This window comes from Rattus norvegicus, chromosome 3 (genome assembly GCF_036323735.1).
Source record: "Rattus norvegicus strain BN/NHsdMcwi chromosome 3, GRCr8, whole genome shotgun sequence".
Classification (NCBI taxonomy): Eukaryota; Metazoa; Chordata; class Mammalia; order Rodentia; family Muridae; genus Rattus; species Rattus norvegicus.
The window spans coordinates 164,394,010-164,412,743 of NC_086021.1; the positions used below are offsets into that span (position 1 = coordinate 164,394,010).

General features: G+C 39.4%; 1 protein-coding gene across 10 annotated transcripts in view; it reads right to left on the reverse strand.

Moving 5' to 3' along the window:
• Ncoa6 (nuclear receptor coactivator 6) overlaps nt 1-18,734 on the reverse strand; it is a 71,018-nt gene that overhangs the window by 42,948 nt on the left and 9,336 nt on the right. For 9 of the 10 annotated variants that reach the window (XR_005501749.2, XM_063282997.1, XM_039104105.2 and 6 more), the window contains exon 2: nt 378-479. The gene's annotated coding sequence lies outside the window, so the exon portion shown is untranslated. Of the gene's footprint in view, nt 1-377; nt 480-8,624; nt 8,694-18,734 lie in introns of all 10 variants that reach the window. The other variant, XM_008762295.4, reaches the window with a different exon arrangement.

Genomic DNA, 18,734 nt, shown 5'->3' on the forward strand with positions numbered 1-18,734 from the left:
CGTGGCACCCACGTGACTCCACGGGCACCCACAAATACACACGCAAATAAAAATAAATTGCTAGGTTCTCTATCTACTAATAATACGCTGGGAAAGAAATCAGGAGAATTAGGAGAGATGGCTCTGGCTTGAACCCAGGTTCAATTCCTAGAATCTACATGAAGGTTATCAACTGTCTGTAACCTTAGTTCCAGGGCATCTGTCACTCTTTTCTGGTCCCCTTGGGAACTTTATGAATAAGATGATATACAGATATACAAGAATGCAAAATATACAGTACATATAAAACAATTAAATTTAAAATAAAAGAAAACCCAAAAAGTTAGACTAAAAAAAAAAAACCCAAAAAGGGTTCTCTTACATAAAGTCTCACTTACCAAAATGCCTTAACTTTTCTCACTTATCCAGATCATCCTCTAAGTCCAAGCACGGTGGCATCTTCAGGGCTTATATGTCAAAGTAGCAGCCAAATCAGAGTTCTTTTAGAAAGGGATAAAGACAGAGAGAGAGAGAGAGAGAGAGAGAGAGAGAGAGAGAGAGAGAGAGAGAGAGAGAGAGAATGATAAAAATGTAAGATTAAAAATATGAACAACAAAGTCAATATGTAAACTCTAGAGATTGTCAAATCAGTTTTCACTAGAAATCTTAAAACATGCCTCATCCCATATGTAAAATGTAGAAGCAAAAGTCAGGAACCCAAACCAGTTTCATGTACGAACCACAGAACTGGAAATTCTAGCACTTTCCGGAGTTTTATTCCTAACCCTGCCAAAGGAAACTGCCTACAGATATTTGGAGACAAATATTTTTCTTTTTACAAATTTTAAAAGATTTGTTTATGTGTATGGGTGTGTTCCTTGTATGTATATATTTTTATCACATGTGTGTTTGGTGTCTATGGAGACCAGAAGAGGATGTCGAATCCTTTGGAATTGGAGTTACAGATGGTTGTGAGCCACCATTATCAGTGCTGAGAGCCAACCCAGGTCCTCTGGAAGAGAAGCCAGAGCTCTTAACATCTGAGCATCTGTCCAGTCCCACAGAATATTTTCTATTCACATTAAATACGAAACTCACAACTCACATCTTCTAACATAATTTCAAATTTATTTTTAAAATTCATAAAGTATAAGTTTTTCCCTATTTTATTCATAATATCTTGTTTTAATTTTAGTTTACATTCTAAAGCATTGTTTATGGCAAACATACAAATTATACATGGAAAATTTATTATTTTGTCATGCTTCAGAAAAAAATGATCTATCTTAATAAGATAGTATCAGACTATAACATCTTTAACTCGGGTGTCATAGTTCTGTTACTGCCACATATCCAATTAAAATCTTTGAAACATTTATTTAATGTGTGCACACATGCATACATATGTCACCATGTGCAGAGGTGAGAAGATGACTTTGAGAATCAGCTTTTCACTTCTACTATCCTGGGGATTGACCTTAGGTCTTCAGGCTTGATGACCAAGTGTTCCTACCCTCAGGAACTATCTTATGAGCTCAATATTGATTTTTATAATTTTGAAACTTTAGATGAATATGTACTAGTAGCCAATAAATAAAAAACTATTCTTTAACTGCTTTTTTAATTAAAGAAAAAGGTACTTTATAAAGTTAGGCAATAAGGAAAAAAATCTCAATACATCTTCAACAATAGAATACTCAAATACTTTAGAACAACACACTAAAATGATTAACTCAAAACCAACAAACAGAATTCTATTTTACAGCAACAGCAAAACCTATGGATTCAGGTTAAGAAAAAAATACCAAGCAGAAATGCAAAATTTCTAGAAAACTATAAATTAACACAACTATAGGAACTCAAGAATACAGGCGAATTAATGAGGAAGAAAATTAATAGCCATAAAATATCTACATGAGGTATGGGGGAAGTAAATAACTTAAATAGCTGACTCAAAGTTAGAAAAAAGTCGTTAGAATGAGTTAATAATGAGCTAAAGGAAGCAAAATGAATACATGAGTAAACTAAAACTCAATGAGAAAAGAGAAAAAGAGCAGACACTGACAGGGTATGCCTGCAATCAGCCCTCAGGAAGCACAGGCAAGAAGGGCACAAATGAAAGGACATTCTGGGCTATGATTCAAGACCCTTACTCGAAAAACTATGAAAGGGTCAGACCCAGTGGCTCAGGCTGGTATCTCAGCACTTGGAAGGGAGGGAGCACTCAGGGAAGGAGGATCAGTAGTTCAAGGCCTCTCAGGAACAAAGAGAGTCTGATGGTTGCATTAGATGAGACACTGTTTCAAGTTAATAAAATAAAACAATACAAAAATTACAAGAAAATAAAAGTAAACAGGTAAATTATTAAAAAAAAATATGAGGCAGGTTGTGACTCTGTATCCAAGTTTGCCAATGAATTCTCTGCAATCCTCCTATCTCAACTTCTCATGTGCTGTTATTACAGACATGTGCTACCATACCCAGCTCCAATACTTTTATATTGGAAAAGTATTTTAAAGTTATGTAACTAGTTAACTTAAGAAAGAAGGAAGATGACGAGCCAGGCAGTGGAGGTACATGCCTTTAGAGGCCAGCATGGTCTACAGATTGAGTTCTAGGAAAGCCAGGACTACATACAAAAACCATATCAAAAAGCCAACCCTTTATTCCCCCCTCCCTAGGAAAACAACAAACAACAGGCCATAGAAGCACAAATCAGAAACAAAAAAGGATTGCTAACTGAGATTATTTTGGCCAAGATTTTGTTCATCATAGTATAAATTTCTGTTTTGTTTTGTTTTGTTTTTGAGACAGGGTTTCTCTGTGTAGCTCTGGCTGCACTGGAATTCACTCTGTAGACCAGTCTGGCCTTGAACTCAGAGATCCACTTGCCTTGGCCTACTGCAATTAAAGGCACGTGCTACTGCCAAGCTACAGTATAAATGTTTTGATATTCTTATGTTGAGAGCACAGCAGGAAGGTCCTTGAGCCCACAGAACTCCAGGGAGAGCAGGAATGTTAAGCACACATGATTGTCTTTCCAATGGAAAAACCCAAAACCTGTTTTCCATCCAGAAAGCTTGGAACTAGAAGTGATTAAGCGGCTGATCAGTGTTATCTTTTGGGCCAGACCATCACCAGCTCCAACATAAACTCAGGAACAAAGGTAGTTAGTAATCTAAATGATCCTTACAGCTAGGGGGATCCCCAAGCTCCCACAACCAGGACAGAGATACTCAGAAGTCTGAATGACCCTTACATTATCCACATAGCCAGAGGCTCCTCAAGCTCCCACAACTAGGATCAGAGGTGGCTTATAGCACAAATGACCTCTATGCAGTCTGTATGACAGAGACCAGGCTAGACTCTTCTTTAGGTCTTTAAGCTAGTACAGGGAGCCTATCTCTAGAACCCATCTTCTCAGAAAGATGATATGAACCCTGAATTGAGTTTCAATATAATTGTCCCTTGTGCACCAAGGATTTTTTTATTACAACAGGAAAGCCACTCCAAATTATACTCTTTAAATTTGTTGGAAATATACCACACAGCATCAGATTCCCGGAAGTCTTGATCCAGGTTAATGAAGTAAATCCGAATCAATTTTTCATTCTCACCTCTTCACAGTTCATTTCCCTGCCATGACCACCTGCAGGATCCCCTTCACCCCTAAACACCATATACAAACTTAATGAAAAAAACAAAACACTTCTTTAAAGAGGACAGAAGTCTAATGGCCTGAAGTTGTTTCAGAGTATACATGTATACATAAAAACCTCTCACTGCTTTTTAGAATTCCATTTACGATTTTGTTTACATGTGGGCATACTCCTGCCATAGCACTCACTATGGACATCAGAGGACAACTTCAGAGTCACTTCTCTCCTTCCACTCTTACGTGGGTTCCAGTAACTAAATGCAGGTAATGAGACTTGGTAGCAGCCCCTTTATTTAATGAGCAATCTTGCTAGCCCCTCAATTCATTTAATGAAGTAAATATAAATATGCAAAGCCAACACAAGCTGTAGGCAGAAAGCCTCCATTTTTTATATTGTGTGCTCATATACCAATGTGTCAGATTCTAAAGCAAATTTTAAATAGACCTTGGCAGTACTTTAAAGAAATTTGTTATTGGAATTCAAAGCAAACTCCATATTGGAAAACTGAGGGAGGATGCATGTGATTATTTCCGTTAATGTAACATACTTGTTTCCAATAATTGGGTAATGAATCTAGAGTTTGATATATGCATTTTATTTGGGAGTGAGGAGACACTATTAGGGTGGCAGTTTAAGAGTGAGACTTGGTCTCACTCATGTACACCACAGCCTCTCCTCAAATGAACAGATCCACCTGTCTCTGCCTCCTCAGTACTGATTAAAGGTATGTGCCACCATGTCATCTTGGGCTGGGCTAGCAATGTGTAACTCAGGCTAGCCTTCAATCTTGATCCTGTTGCCTTAGCCTCCAGCATAGCTGGATTATATGCCTGACTTAATCATTCATTCCTGATAATTTTCTAAACTTGAAAAAATAAAGTTTTCTTTTTTTCAGTTATTTAATTCCACTCGTTTGTTTATATCACCTATATGAGTTGTTTTGCGTGCATGTGAATCTGTGTTTATATCACGTATGAGTGCTTTGCCTGCATGTGTGTCTGTGTAGGGTGTGTATGCTGTACCTGTATAATCCAGAATAAGGTATCAAATCCTCTAAAACTAGAGTCACAGACAGTTGTGTAATGCCTGTAGACAGGTGTGAGCTGCCATGTGGATCTAGAATTGAACCAGGGTCCTGTGAAAGAGTGACCAGTGCTCTAACCACCGAGTCATCTCTCCAGCCCATATAATGCTTTCGTAACATGACAGAAGGGCAAGCATATAACTTAGTGGCAAAGTACGTGCATGGATGAAGCACATCACACTCACAGAAACCAACAAATACAAATCAGCAGTCTGCTTCATGGGAGAATAGGGGTCTATCAGGAACACAGAAGTATTAAAAAAAAATCAGTAAAATGAGAGAAATAAAGGTTAAAACAACAGAAAGAATATAAAACTAAAGAAAAGTGACAGGGGGTTGGGGATTTAGCTCAGTGGTAGAGTGCTTGCCTAGCAAGCGCAAGGCCCTGGGTTCGGTTCCCAGCTGGAGGGGGGGGGGGATGACAGAATTGTATTATACTTGCTGGTACTCTAATGCTAACTACGTTTCCCCCAAAAAACTGCATGGGAATGCTTGCATGTAGCTTCTGGGAACCTGCCTCCAGTTGATTCTGATTGGTAAATAAAGATGCCAACAGCCAACAGCAGAAGAGGAGAGAGAGGTGGGATTTTAGAATTCCCACGGGGAGTAGGAAAAGGAGTGAAGGAGAGGAGACGCCAGGCTTGAGAAGAGTGCAGGACAGAGAGGCAAAGCCGCCATGTGAAGGAGCAGGGAGAGCTTGGCCCAGAGGGCTGCCCAGCTGGGTCCAGGGCAGCCAAGAGAGAACATAAAATTTAGTAGGAAGTAACTCGAAATTATCAGCAGGAGGTAGATTTTATCGGCGTGGAAGTTGGGCAGTGGTCTAGTGACTGTGCTGTTTAAGGTATATTAAAATATAAAGGCTGTGTGTGTGTCTTTCATTCAGGAATATGAACCATTTGACGGTAGTGAACCTGCTGCTGAGATAAATTTAAAAAATTATTACTACACTGTATTCTTGAAAGTCAAACAAAAGACAGATGAGAAAATTCAGTAAAGCAGCACAATGCACAATTGATATATAGAAAAAACAGCATTTGTCACCCATACAATCACCAACAGGTGGGGAAAGAGCTCACTTTTTAATAGTGACATAAAGTTAAAATCTTTAAGAATTGACAAAAAAGGGGTTGGGGATTTAGCTCAGTGGTAGAGTGCTTGCCTAGCAAGCGCAAGGCCCTGGGTTCGGTCCTCAGCTCCGGGGGGGGGGGGGAGGGGGGGGAGGAATTGACAAAAAAGAAAGGTCAAGATATAAAAAGAAAACTTTAAGATACTTATGAAGGGAGTTGGAGAAAGAGCTCCTTGGTGAAAGCACTTGTTCCTGTAGGGAGCACAGGTTCAATTCCAAGCACTCACAGGATGGTTTGCAGCCATCCATAAGTCTAGTTCCAGGAGATCTGAGGTCTTCTGACTTCTTAGGGCACTGGGAACATATATGGTGCACATACATACATGAAGGCAAAATATTTGTATACATAAAAATTTTAAAGACATGGATAAGGGGCTGGAGTGATGGCTCAGTGGTTAAGAGCACTGACTGCTCTTCCTGAGGTCCTGAGTTCAATTCCCAGAAACCACATGGTGGCTCACAACCATCTATAATGGGATCTGATGCCCTCTTCTGGTGTGTCTGAAGGCAGCTGCAGTGTACTCATATACATTAAATAAATAAAATCTTTAAAAAAAAAAAGACATGGATAAAATGACACCCTCATAGGTAAAGATTCCTATGTGTAAAATTTAATGATGACAACCTAACTCTAAAGTTTGTAGGAAACTCTGAAGAATCAGGTTATGGAAAGGGACCAAGCCCTATCAGATTAAAACATGCTATCAAGGGTGAGAGTGGCTGCTATGCGGGTCTGGGATTTGGAATTCAGATCCCTAGTCCCATACAGAAAGCTGGGCACAGCCAAGTGTGCACCTCTAAGTCTAGCATTGTAGAGTAGACACGTGAGGCTCAACAGGGCTTGCTGGCTGCTAGACTAACTCCAGGTTCTAAGAGACCTTTCCTCAAGTGAATAATGTGGAGAGTGGCAGAGTAGGACAGCCAAAGCCCTCTCTGTCATCTAAGAGAACATGGTTCCATGTTTGGCCTTCCACACACACATGTACAACACACACATGTAATACATATAAGTTAACAAACATTGACCCACACTATATTCTCAGTAGTTAAAACTACTATAAAAACTTTTGTAAGTGGATGGGAGATTAATAGAATTTTGAAATTTTAGTATCTCATAAAGGTGAAAAAAATGATTTACTTTCCTTATATGATATTAGAACAGGTAACTATCTAGAAGATAATAAAATTGATTCATTTGTCTCACTATACAACAAGGTAACTCCAAACAGACCAAAAACTTCACATATGTATAATAAGTGAAACTCAACATTTTAATATTATATTATAGAAGCACAGAAAAAATATTTTTTTCTAATGACTCAAAATCTAAAGCCCTGTAAGACTGATCAAATACAAAAAGCTGGGCACAGTGGCTCACATCTAAACACTCAGGAGGCAAAGGTCACCGTGAACTCAAGGCCAGCATGGTCTACTTAGGATGTTCAAGGCCAGCAAGGCATTTGGACTGTCTCCAATAATGATGATCTCATACACACACACACACACACACACACACACACACACACACACACACACACACACACACACACACAAGGACAATATAACAAAGGGGAAAAACAAACACCTGCAATCACTATCACCAACAAAAAAAGCAAATCTCAGGGCTGATGCTATTCTTTTAGCCTGTGCAGGCCTTGTATTCAAACTCCAACAGTACAACAAAAGAAAAAGCAAATGAAGGGGTGGGGAGGTATATACAGGCATGTAAATTATATGTACATGTTTTTATACATAAAATAGACAGATCAACAATTTGAACAATTCCTGTGTCTAAAGATGGGTACAGGTTATAATCAAGAATTCAAGATCACCAGGTGATTTCAATGTAAAGTCAGCTGAGGAGTTCACTGAGCTAGGGTCTGTACTCTGTCTACATAATGATGAACTTACTGTTGATGCCACAGCGTAGGTAACAAAACTACAGCTACAGACACTAGACCTTCTCAGATCTATAAGGCAGCTTGCTGTTGGGAATTCTAAAGGGTCAAATAAATAATGTAATTTAGAGATTTTACCTGTTTCTATTCCTTTCCACAACCATAGACAACTGAGAAATTCACCTCTTTGTCTAGTTTTGGTTCCTCCGTTGGAACGAATAAAAAATTTATCCATATTACATATATTCAACACAAATGACAAATGCTTTGTTGGTAATGACTTTTTGAGACAGGATCTTCCTGTGTAATACAGACTGGCCCTGGACTCAGTATGTGCAAGGTTCATGATCCTGCTGCCTCAGTCAAATGGTGGAATTACAGGCTGACCCTAAAATGGCCAAATGCTCTTCCATCAAACAGATCATCAGTAAACCTACATGCTAACTGCAGCTTGCCAAAGTGAAATCTTTTGTTGTATACTGAGCTCAAAATAATTTCTTTTTAAAAGTAAGGTTTGGTCAGGGAGATGACACAGTGGGTAAAAGCTCTTGCTGCCAAAACCTGCTAAGTGAGTTCAACCTCCCTGAATCTCAGGTGGGAGGAAAAGCACCAACTCCCTCTCTAACCTCTATATGCATACCACGCACGGCACTCACACATCCACATACATACACAGATATCATAAATGTTTAAAAAATTTAAGGGAGTTTATGGACTTAGGTATGGTTCCTAGTTTAGTGTTTGCCTAACTTATATGAGGCACTGGGTTCAATTCCCAGTACAGATAAAAAAGTTTATTTCTAATTTATTTCTTTTAGTTGAAACTAAGTCTTTCAAAAAAATCAAACTTTTATTTTCATTCTACATAATTGACAGACCTGTTAAGAATTCTCTGACCACTCTCAGAGAAGGTAGTCAATAGGACCCCTCTCCATTCCTCCCAGGACCTAGACAAAAGGGGAAAAGAAAAAGAGGAAGGAGAGAAACATCAGATGAAAAGACTAAATAAACCCAGCAAATAGAGTCTAAGTAAATATTGATGAATGGCCAAATTCCATTTATCGTTATTTTTGTTAATTTATTTTAGAAAGAGATGTAAAAGAAAAGGCATAGTCTCTTAGTACAATGGTTTCTAGCAAATAAACTTTATTATTAGCAAGAATGCTCAAGATATTTTCAAAACAGCTGTATAATACTTATACATATAAATTCATTTTATATGTCATGATCTCCATGCTCTGAATACTTTTCTTAATGAATACCACCCAAACCTGGAAATGAAATAAAGCCCAGGGCCCATGCAAATGTTTCCTAACCTCAGTGCACATTTTTCAAATGGTAAGATCAGCTGGTGTACATATTCAGAAAATACAGCTTTATTTACTGTGTTTATTTAGAGAGAATCTAGCTGTGTAGCCCAGGCTCGTCTAAAACTCTTAAATCTTCCTGCCTTGGCCTTCTAAGTGCTAGAGCTGCAAGTGTGCCCCCCTCATCTACTTTGGCAAGCACCAGTTACACTAGCACACACTAGGGAATAGAGAGAGAGCTAAGTAGGCATGCAGGGGTGTGGGGTGTGTGTGGGGTATGGGGTATGTGTGGGGTGTGGGGTGTGGGGGGGGGTGCTCAGGCACGAGCGCCTTGACTTCTCACTGTGGCCTCTTCTCATCACATTGCATGAGTTGGAGCAGAACACAATTCATATAAACCAAAGCCTCCTTCCAGTTATAAAATGAGAGGGCAGAGCTACAGCTAAACAGATTCTCAGATTCCTTTTAGGTTTTAAAACATTCAAGGACTATAAACAAAACATTTATTCTTTTCCAGTATAAATGGATAGGGAACTGTGATAACCAACCTTTATCAAAAAATTATACCACAGTTCAAAATAAGACTGTACAAATATACATTTCGGGATTTACAGAAAGAAAAACTCAACTTTTAAAAACATACATAAACACCAGGGCAGTGGTGGGACATGCCTTTAGTCCCAGCACTCAGGAGGCAGAGGTAAGTGGATCTCTGAGTTTGAGGACAGTTGAAGCTATACAGGGAAATACATAAATGATATGTAAGATTGTTTATAACGGGAAAGAATCAGAAAAAAATCCATTGAGTACCACATAAATAGAATATGCCATTAATAAAATTTAATTAGATATTATACTAAGATTTAGAAAGAAATGTATGATATCCTAAAAGGGGAAAAAATTCATAGCTAGGTGTGGTGGTGCCAATATGTAACCCATACCTCAGAAGGAGAGGAGAGAAGGAGGCTTGCAAGACTTCCTCTTAAAAATAAAAAAGTTATAGAACAACGCATAAAATAACTTCCTAAGAGAAAATATGTCAGTATATATACTGAATTTTCAGAGTACAGAGGAAAAAAAAGGATAATCACATTATGCTACTCAACTCATATAATACATTTGGAGCTGGGAACTGGAGAAAAGGAGATGGAGATGCTGGCTTTCATGGCCTATACAACAGATGCTCAGTTTGCTGCAATAAACTGCAGCTATGGGAGTTCAAAAGAAAAATCCTGATAAAGTATTGTTACATAAAAGGCAGTTGTGATGGTTTGTATAAGCTCGGCCCAGGGACTGGCAGGATTAAGTATGGCCCTGTTGGAGTAGGTGTGTCACTGTGGGTGTGGGTTATAAGTTTCTCATTGTAGCTGCCTGGGAGTCAGTACTCTGCTAGCAGCCTTCAGATGAAGATGTAGAACTCTCAGCTCCTCCTGCACCATGCCTGCCTGGATGCTGTCATGCTCTTCTTACCTTGATGATAATAGACAGAACCTCTAAGCCAGTCCCAATAAAATGCTGTCCTTTATAAGACTTGCATTAGTCATAGTGTCTGTTCATGGCAGTAAAACCCTAAGTTGGTATCAGGGACTTGGGTGTTGCTGTGATAGGCTTGACCATGCTTTTGTTTGGAAGAATATAGATTTTGTTTGGATTTGGAAAGTGGTGGAATGTTTTAAGTAGGGGTTTAATGGGCCATCCTAGTAGGAATAAGGAAGACTTTGTTTCTGAGAGTGATTTGAGCTATGGAAGCCTGGCTTTAGAGGTTTCAGAGGAAAAGAATTTTAGTCTGTGGCTGAGACACTGTTCTTGTGAGATTTTGGTGAAGAATGTAGCTGCTTTTTGTCCTTGTCTGAAGAGTCTGCTTAAGGATAAGGTGAAAAGACTCAAGAGTAATTGCATTGATAAAGGAAGTCTTAGAAGTTCCCATCATAGACTTTCTTCTTTGGTTAAGTTTCATGAAGAACATTTTAAACAAGCATAGAAAGCTGAGAAAGGAAAAACAAAATATATGGTTCATGTATTAAAGGGGCACCAGGAAGTGAAATGGAGTTGAATCCTGTGTTCAAGGATATTAAATTGAATTAAGGGAGTAATGACTTTGTGGAAAGATAAATTTAGATCCAGGCATGGTAGTGCAGGCCTTTAATCCCAGGAGGCAAAGAAAAGGCAGATCTCTGAGTTCAAGGCCAGTCTAGAACAGAGCAAGTTCTAGGTGAAGAAAAACTTAAATCCAGGTTTGGAGGCTTACACCTTTGATCTCTGAGCTCAAAGTCAGTCTATAGAGCAAGTTTCAGGACAGCCAAGCTTAGGCAGTGAAGGAGTTGGAAAACAGAAAGCTGGTGATAATGTAATAGGACAAGGGGGCCATGTTGCAGCCCCAGCAAACAGCAGAACTCAGCAGCTTTGGCCACATGGCTCTGGCTTTATAGTCAAGAGAAGGAAATTACTGGGATAATTGATGCTGGAGCTAAGAAATTAGGGATGATTAAGAAAAGACCAGCATCACTCAGGTGACATCTTCTGGGAAGTGCTTTCTGAGAGCACAAAGAAGCTGTACTTCAGAGATAGCCAAGGTTGTACCTCGTGCTGCAGCTGAACTTGGTAATGTGTAAGAATCACCCAGGTGGTACTGGTTTTGAAGGCATGAAGGTGTCATGAAGAGCAGCTGAGGCTGGGCACTGTGAGACGCCATGGGAGGCCACTGGTGAAGGTGCAGTCTCAGTTGTAGTGGATGGCCCAGGACTAAAGGGGTCATGCAAAGGAGTTGAGGCTTGGCACCATGAGGAGAGTGTATGAGAGGCTATTGGTAAAGTCTAGTTGCAGTGGAAGACCCCAGTGTATGGGCAATGCCAGTAACATAGGATGATCACCAAGAACTGCAGCAGCAGTGGAGTGGATCAACCTGAGCTTAGAGGGCTACAGAAGGCAGAGCTGGAGAAGTGATGCCAGCTCTTACAAAGAGCCCAGAAGATCATGTGTGGATCCCAGACATTGAAACAAGAAGCTGTAACATTGAAGTCGCCTTGGAGACCCCAAGATGTTCTAGATGCCAGAGCCGTGGGCTATCTGCTGAGGAAAGTTGCTAGCAGGAAGTGGAACCAGCTTAGGAGAAAGAAGTTTGTTGCAGTCAACAAAGATGAAAAAGGAGCTGGAGATCTGAAGGCTGCTTTGACGTCAGCCATGGAGATGCCGAGTCTGGAGTTTGCCCAGCTGCTTTCCTGTCTTGCTTTGGGAATTACAGTTAAGTGAAGTTGGACTAAATGTATTTTACAGTATGCTATGTTTAGGTATGGTTCCCATAGACTCATAAGTTTGAACAAGCCTATGGGGGCCAGGGAGTGGAATGTGATAGTTTTATAATCCTGCCAGGGACTGGCAGGATTAAGTATGGCCCTGTTGGAGTAGGTGTGTCACTGTGGGTGTGGGTTATAAGTTTCTCATTGTAGCTGCCTAGGAACCAGTATTCTGCCAGCAGCCTTCAGATGAAGATGTAGAACTCTCAGCTCCTCCTGCACCATGCCTGCCTGGATGCTGCCATGTTTCTGCCTTGATGATAGTGGACTGAACCTCTGAACCTGTAAGCCAGCCCCAATTAAATGTTGTTCTTTATAAATAAGAGTTACCTTGGTCATGGTGTCTGTTTTCACAGCAGTAAAACCCTAACTAAGGTAGCAACCAAATAAAACTCTTCAGAGACTAAAGAATAAAAACAAATTCTAGGGAGGGGTTGGGGATTTAGCTCAGTGGTAGAGCGTTTGCCTAGGAAGCGCAAGGCCCTGGGTTCAGTCCCCAGCTCCGAAAAAAAAGAACCAAAAAAAAAAAAAAAAAATTCTAGGGGGTTTTAGGTAGGTACATAAAGACATTTTATGAATTAAAGATTTACTTTAGGGGCTATAACATCTTAAAGGTATTACAGCTCAGTTGGCAGAGCACCTTCCTCACATGCATGAGGTTCTGAGTTGACCCTCAGCACCACATGGACCATATGTACTGAGTGGCTCATGACTATAACCCAGCACTTGGGAAGATCCAATGTCTGAGGTCATTCCAGCTATACAGTGAGTCTGAGGCAAGCCTGGGTTGCATGAGACCGTGCCTCAAAAATGTTTTTTTTTTTTTGGCCTCTACTTCACAAATGAAAATTTTTAACTTTCAATATGTACATGTGTGCATGTGTGCATGTGTGTGTACTTTAAAGCAGACAGAGGTCTGGGGAAATGGCTCAGTTGTTGGTACTTGCTATTTTTCCAGCACACTGAAGTCCAGTTCCCAATACCCACGTCAGGCAACTGGGTGCCTCCTATAATTCCGGCTCCAGGGACCTAGTGCCCTCTTCTGATTCTGCAGACAGACAGATACACACATGCACACTTTTTAAAAAAGGCAGACATAAACTATCACAAAATCCTTCAAAAGAAATATCTCCAATTATATTATCATGTGCTTGTGCGTAACCTCTTCACCCCAGCTTTGCTTTTAGTTATCTTCTGACACTGAAGTTTTTCCTTAATAACCTAGTTTTGGTTATCCTGAATACAACTTTATGTACATCATATAAATATAAATGGACAGTATCAAATCATACTGAACAAATGGCCAGCTAAGATGAAAAGCAAATGAGGCAGATAAGCTAATTAGCACCATAGCTTCTTTCAGACACACATTTCTAAGAAACCACAAAAGAAAAAAAATGCAGCTTAACAATAGAAAGACCTGTCAATCATCACCTTAGCCCTTTGATCATTCAAATAATAACAATGTGACAAACAGAAGGTATCAGAAACAGAAGCACTGCAGGACCAAGTATTAAGTAGTATGACATTTCCTTAGAACTATGCATTAGGAGCTGGAGAGATGGCTCAACAATTAAGAGCACTGCTCTTAATAGGACTTGTGTTTAGTTCCCAGCACCTACATGGTGGCTCACAACCATCTCTAACTCCAGTTCCAGAGAATTCCATAACCTCTTTTGGCCTCCATGAGTAGATAGGACACATACACATATGTAGGCAAACACTCATACTCATAAAATGAAAATAAATAATGTTTTAAAATATGAAGAACTTGAAAGACATAAGCAATGAGGACATTATGAGAGAACAGAGAAAAATATTTTTTGAGACAAGGTCTCTCTATGTAGCCCTGGATACTCACTTGTAGATCAGGCTAGTCTTGAACTCAAAGATCCACCTGCCTCTGCCTCATTCCAAATGCCAGGACTAAAAGAGCATGCCACTATGTCTGGCTGGGAAATTCTTAGAAGGTGAATTAAGTCATTTAATTTTACAACAGAAGACAGTCTCTTCAAGGCAAGTAGAAAACTTTGAATGATATGCTACCATTTTATTGTAGTAAATAAATCTAATAAATTGTTCTTGAACAACAGAGGACCAAAATTTAAGCCTAGTAGCCTGACGTGTAATTAAGGTTGTTGGAATGTCATAGAAGAACATGTTGATCAAAGCAACTGAAAAAACTGTAACAGAGCTGAAAAACTAACTGAACTCTCTGGAAGATTCAAAATACCTTTAAAGAAAGCTAGAAATATGACCTGCCATGGAGAATCTTTTCTCTATAATCCCTTAAGCATAGCTATGCAACCCCCAAAACATATTCCTAAACAAACAAGTGGAGACATTCTACTCACCTTACTTGTGATCCCCTAACATTACACTGTAGCCAGGACTCTGAAGACACTAAACGTAGTGTCTGTCACTGCACTATCTGCTGAGACGCAGGTTTGCACCGTACATGTTAGTTCGTAGGACTGACCACACACTGCATTGGTTTAGGTAAAACCTATTTATACAATGTCAACACATTATAATTGCCCTTCTTCTTTTCAAGGTCCAAATGCTCATTATTAGTATAGGATTTCCTCAGCACATTGCTTCTTTGACTGAGCAGTAAAGCGTTTTTCTGCCTGACACTGGATAACGAACGTTACTGATCCGGGCTCATTAGGAGGCTATGTCCTTCCACAGAGTTAAATGCCACGAGCCTTCTGTTCAATCTACATGGGAAGCTCTACTTTGGGGTTACACCTCATTTGATACAGCTGTTGATACTATTTCCTTTGGATACTTCTCAAGAAACCTCCCTCTGAATATAAAGGAGAATGATTTTGCTGATTGTCAGGGAACTGAAAGTCCAACAACATGTTCATGTTTCTAAGATCTTCCAAAATCTTTTTGGTGTGGACTCTGATGTTTTGATCATTATTCTTTCCAGTGTTGCTCTGGCTTTATTAGTAAGAGCTCGATTTATTTAGGCATTGGATTTTAGCATATAATATATAATGTATGCATTAAAAGAAAGATTCAAACTGGGCATAGTGGTCTATGCCTTTAATCCCAACACTCAGGAGTCAGAAACAGGCAGATCTCTCTGAATTGTAGACCAGCCTGGTCTACAAATTGAGTCCAGGACAGCCAGCGCTGTTACACAAAAAAATCCTGTCTCAAAACAAAACAAAACAAAACATCAACAATGAAAACAAAAATGAACAAACAAAAAATAAAAGCCACCACCATCAACAACAAAACCCAAAAAAACTATAATTGTGGGCACACACACACACACACACACACAGAGGGCAGAGAATAAAACTATAAGAACTATAATGTGGGCGCACACACACACACAGAGAGGGCAGAGAATAAAACTATAACTATAATGTGGGCACATACGCACACATACAGAGGACAGAGAATAACTTTTGATAGTAGGTTCTCTCCTTCCACCATGTGGGTGCTGGGGTGCAAACTCAGGACCTAGGTTTGGTGGCAAGCACCTTCCCTGCTGAGCCATCTTGTCAGGCCCAAAATGATTTTTTTAAAGATGTATTTTATTTATATGAGTACACTGCCACTGTCTTCAGACACACCAGTAGAGGGCATAGGATCCCCAATTACAAATGGTTGTGAGTCACCATGTGGTTGCTGGGATTTGAACTCAGGACCTCTGGCAGAGCAGTCAGTTCTTAACCGCTGAGCCATCTCTCCAGCCCCTAAAATAATTCTAATTTCTAATAATTCTAAAATAATCTAATTTTTCTAATTAAAACCATACAACTATTTAGGAGAAAAAAGATGTCTGTACTTGTAAGAGATGCATACTGAAGACTTTGAAACATGGTATAAAATGTCTTTATTTTTGGTTGTGAGCCTAGCCTTTAACAGTTGAGCCATCTATCTGTCCGGCCCAAGATTTTATTTTTGTATAATTTAACATATTTAAGAATATAGCAATGGGCTAGAGAGATGGCTTGGAGGTTACAAGCACTGACTTTCTCCTCCAGAGGATTCAGGTTCAATTCCCAGCCACCACATGGAAGCTCACGGCTGTCTGGAACACTAGTGCCGGGCAGCCGACTCCCTTTCACCAAAGCCCAATGCACATAAAAGGTAAAATTAAAAGAAGAAAAGGAATATAGCAACATGTTGAACAGAGATGATAGGCACTATTTAGATTTGTATGTATGAAAATTTGTATGAAAGTATTTAAAGTATCATCCCGTCCCCTGCAACTGTGATATACTGTAATTGTGCTACAAGTAAAAAAAAAAAAAATTACAAAATCCAATATTAACTAGTAGCTAGTAGCAATAGAAACTGGTAATCATTCTAAGGAATAATATGACAATGTGGCCAAAAAGTAATATTCTTAGTCCTAACTCACTTAGTTTTAACTCACTTTAGGAAATGTGGTCTAGCAGAAAAATGGGAAGGGCTTATAAACACATGTTACAGAAATAAAATTGAGAACAGAAATAAAAACAAGCGGAAAAACACTTAAACTTCAAGTCTATCAAGATGCTAAAATTCATTATTTTATACCTGCTAAAAATGAGATCTAGACATGATTAAAACTGCATCAATATTGTTACTGAATAATTAAAAACACAATAACTTGGGAGGCAGAGGCAGGGAGATCTCTTGAGTTTGAGACCAGTTTGGGCTACAGAACTAGTTCTAGGACAGCTAGACTACACAGAGAAACCCCGACTCAAAAAAAAAAAAAAAAAAAAACAAGCAAAACAAAAATCTGCAGTGACATCCTGCTCACAAACACTGTACAGCCACCAAAGCCACCAACATGCAAACGTCCCAGACCCTGTACTCATGCCACCAACAAACTGCTCTGTTTCATCCCTACAACCCAACACACCAGCAAGTAGACACCTCACCACTCCATTACCTAAATAAACGTTTTTACATCCAGCGCTCCCTTGATTCATCTCTTCATTTGTTGCAATCTTACTCTCGTTCATTTAGTCAATTTTTCGATTGTGTGTTCATGATGTGTGTGGGACATGTATGCCATGGTGCAAATGCAGAGGTCATAAGACAAGTCTGTGAAAAGTGGCAAGCACCTTTATCTACTAAGCTATCTCGCTGGTTTATTTAAAAAATTTTTTAATTTAATAGCTCTGTGTCATCTCAAATGCTACCTATTAAGAGATAAATTGTGACTAGGCAGTGTTGGCACACGCCTTTAGTCCCGGCACTCAGAAGCAGAAACAGGTGACTCTCTGAATTTGAAGCCTTCCTGGTCCACAGACTGAGTTCCAGGACAGCCAGAGCTACACAGAGAAAACCTGTCTGGAAAAACAAAACAAAACAAACAAATAGAGGAATTATATCCTCAGATCTATTTAAGCCTTTATTCTCAGAAAAGTGATTAATTTGAAATAGGAAACTAGTTAGGATGAGGAGGCTCTAATCCAATGATTGTTATTTTTTTAAGGACACTTGGACATAGACACACTGCGGTAGCTCCACATGACAACAGAGAAAGAAACTAGAATGACATGGCAAACAAGGAGTAAGGTGGGAAGGGCAGCACAAGCCTCTAACCCTGGCATTCTGAGACTAAAGTAAGGCAGAAAGGTTGTACCCAAACTCTGAGGAACCATGCCTTGTTGGCATCCTAAGTTCAGCGTCTAGCCTAGGTTTCAGCTCCAGAACTATAATAAATTTTAGGTATTTTAAGTCACTACGTTTTCTTCTTCTGCTTTAGTCTACCAAGTGCTATGATGCTCTTTCTCCTCCTTTTATGTTCACAGGACCTTGCTAGATGAACCTTTTCTGGAAGGCAGCATTAAAATGGTAGAGGGCTAGAAAGAGGGCTCAGCAGTTAAGAGCACTGGCTACTCTTCCAGAGAACCTGGGGTTCAATTCCCAGATCCCACAGGGCAGCTCACACCTGTGTAACTCCAGTTCTAAGACTTCTGTCACTCTCATACATGCAGGCAAAACTCCAATGAACATAAAATAAATTATTCAAAAAAGTAGGCAAAAATGCATTTGTATTCATTCTTTCTTTTTATTACTCTCTAAACAATACAGAATAACTAATCACATAGTATTCATATTGTATTATATATTATAAGTAATCTAGAGATAATTCCAAGAATACAGAGGCTACATAGAGGTTAAATGTAAATAAGACAGGATTTTAAATAAGGAACTTAAGCATCTGTGAGTTTTGGTATCCAAGAGGGTCTGAAATAAATCCCCCATGATACTGAAGCCTAGACACTCATTAACTGTGCATGTCTCTCAGTACCTGGTGCGGATTCCTTATACACTGACCACCAGTCACATCTCTGCCCAAACACTTATTTTCAACTCAATGATTCTGAATGTATCATCCCCACAGATGCTGACAAGTTACTAT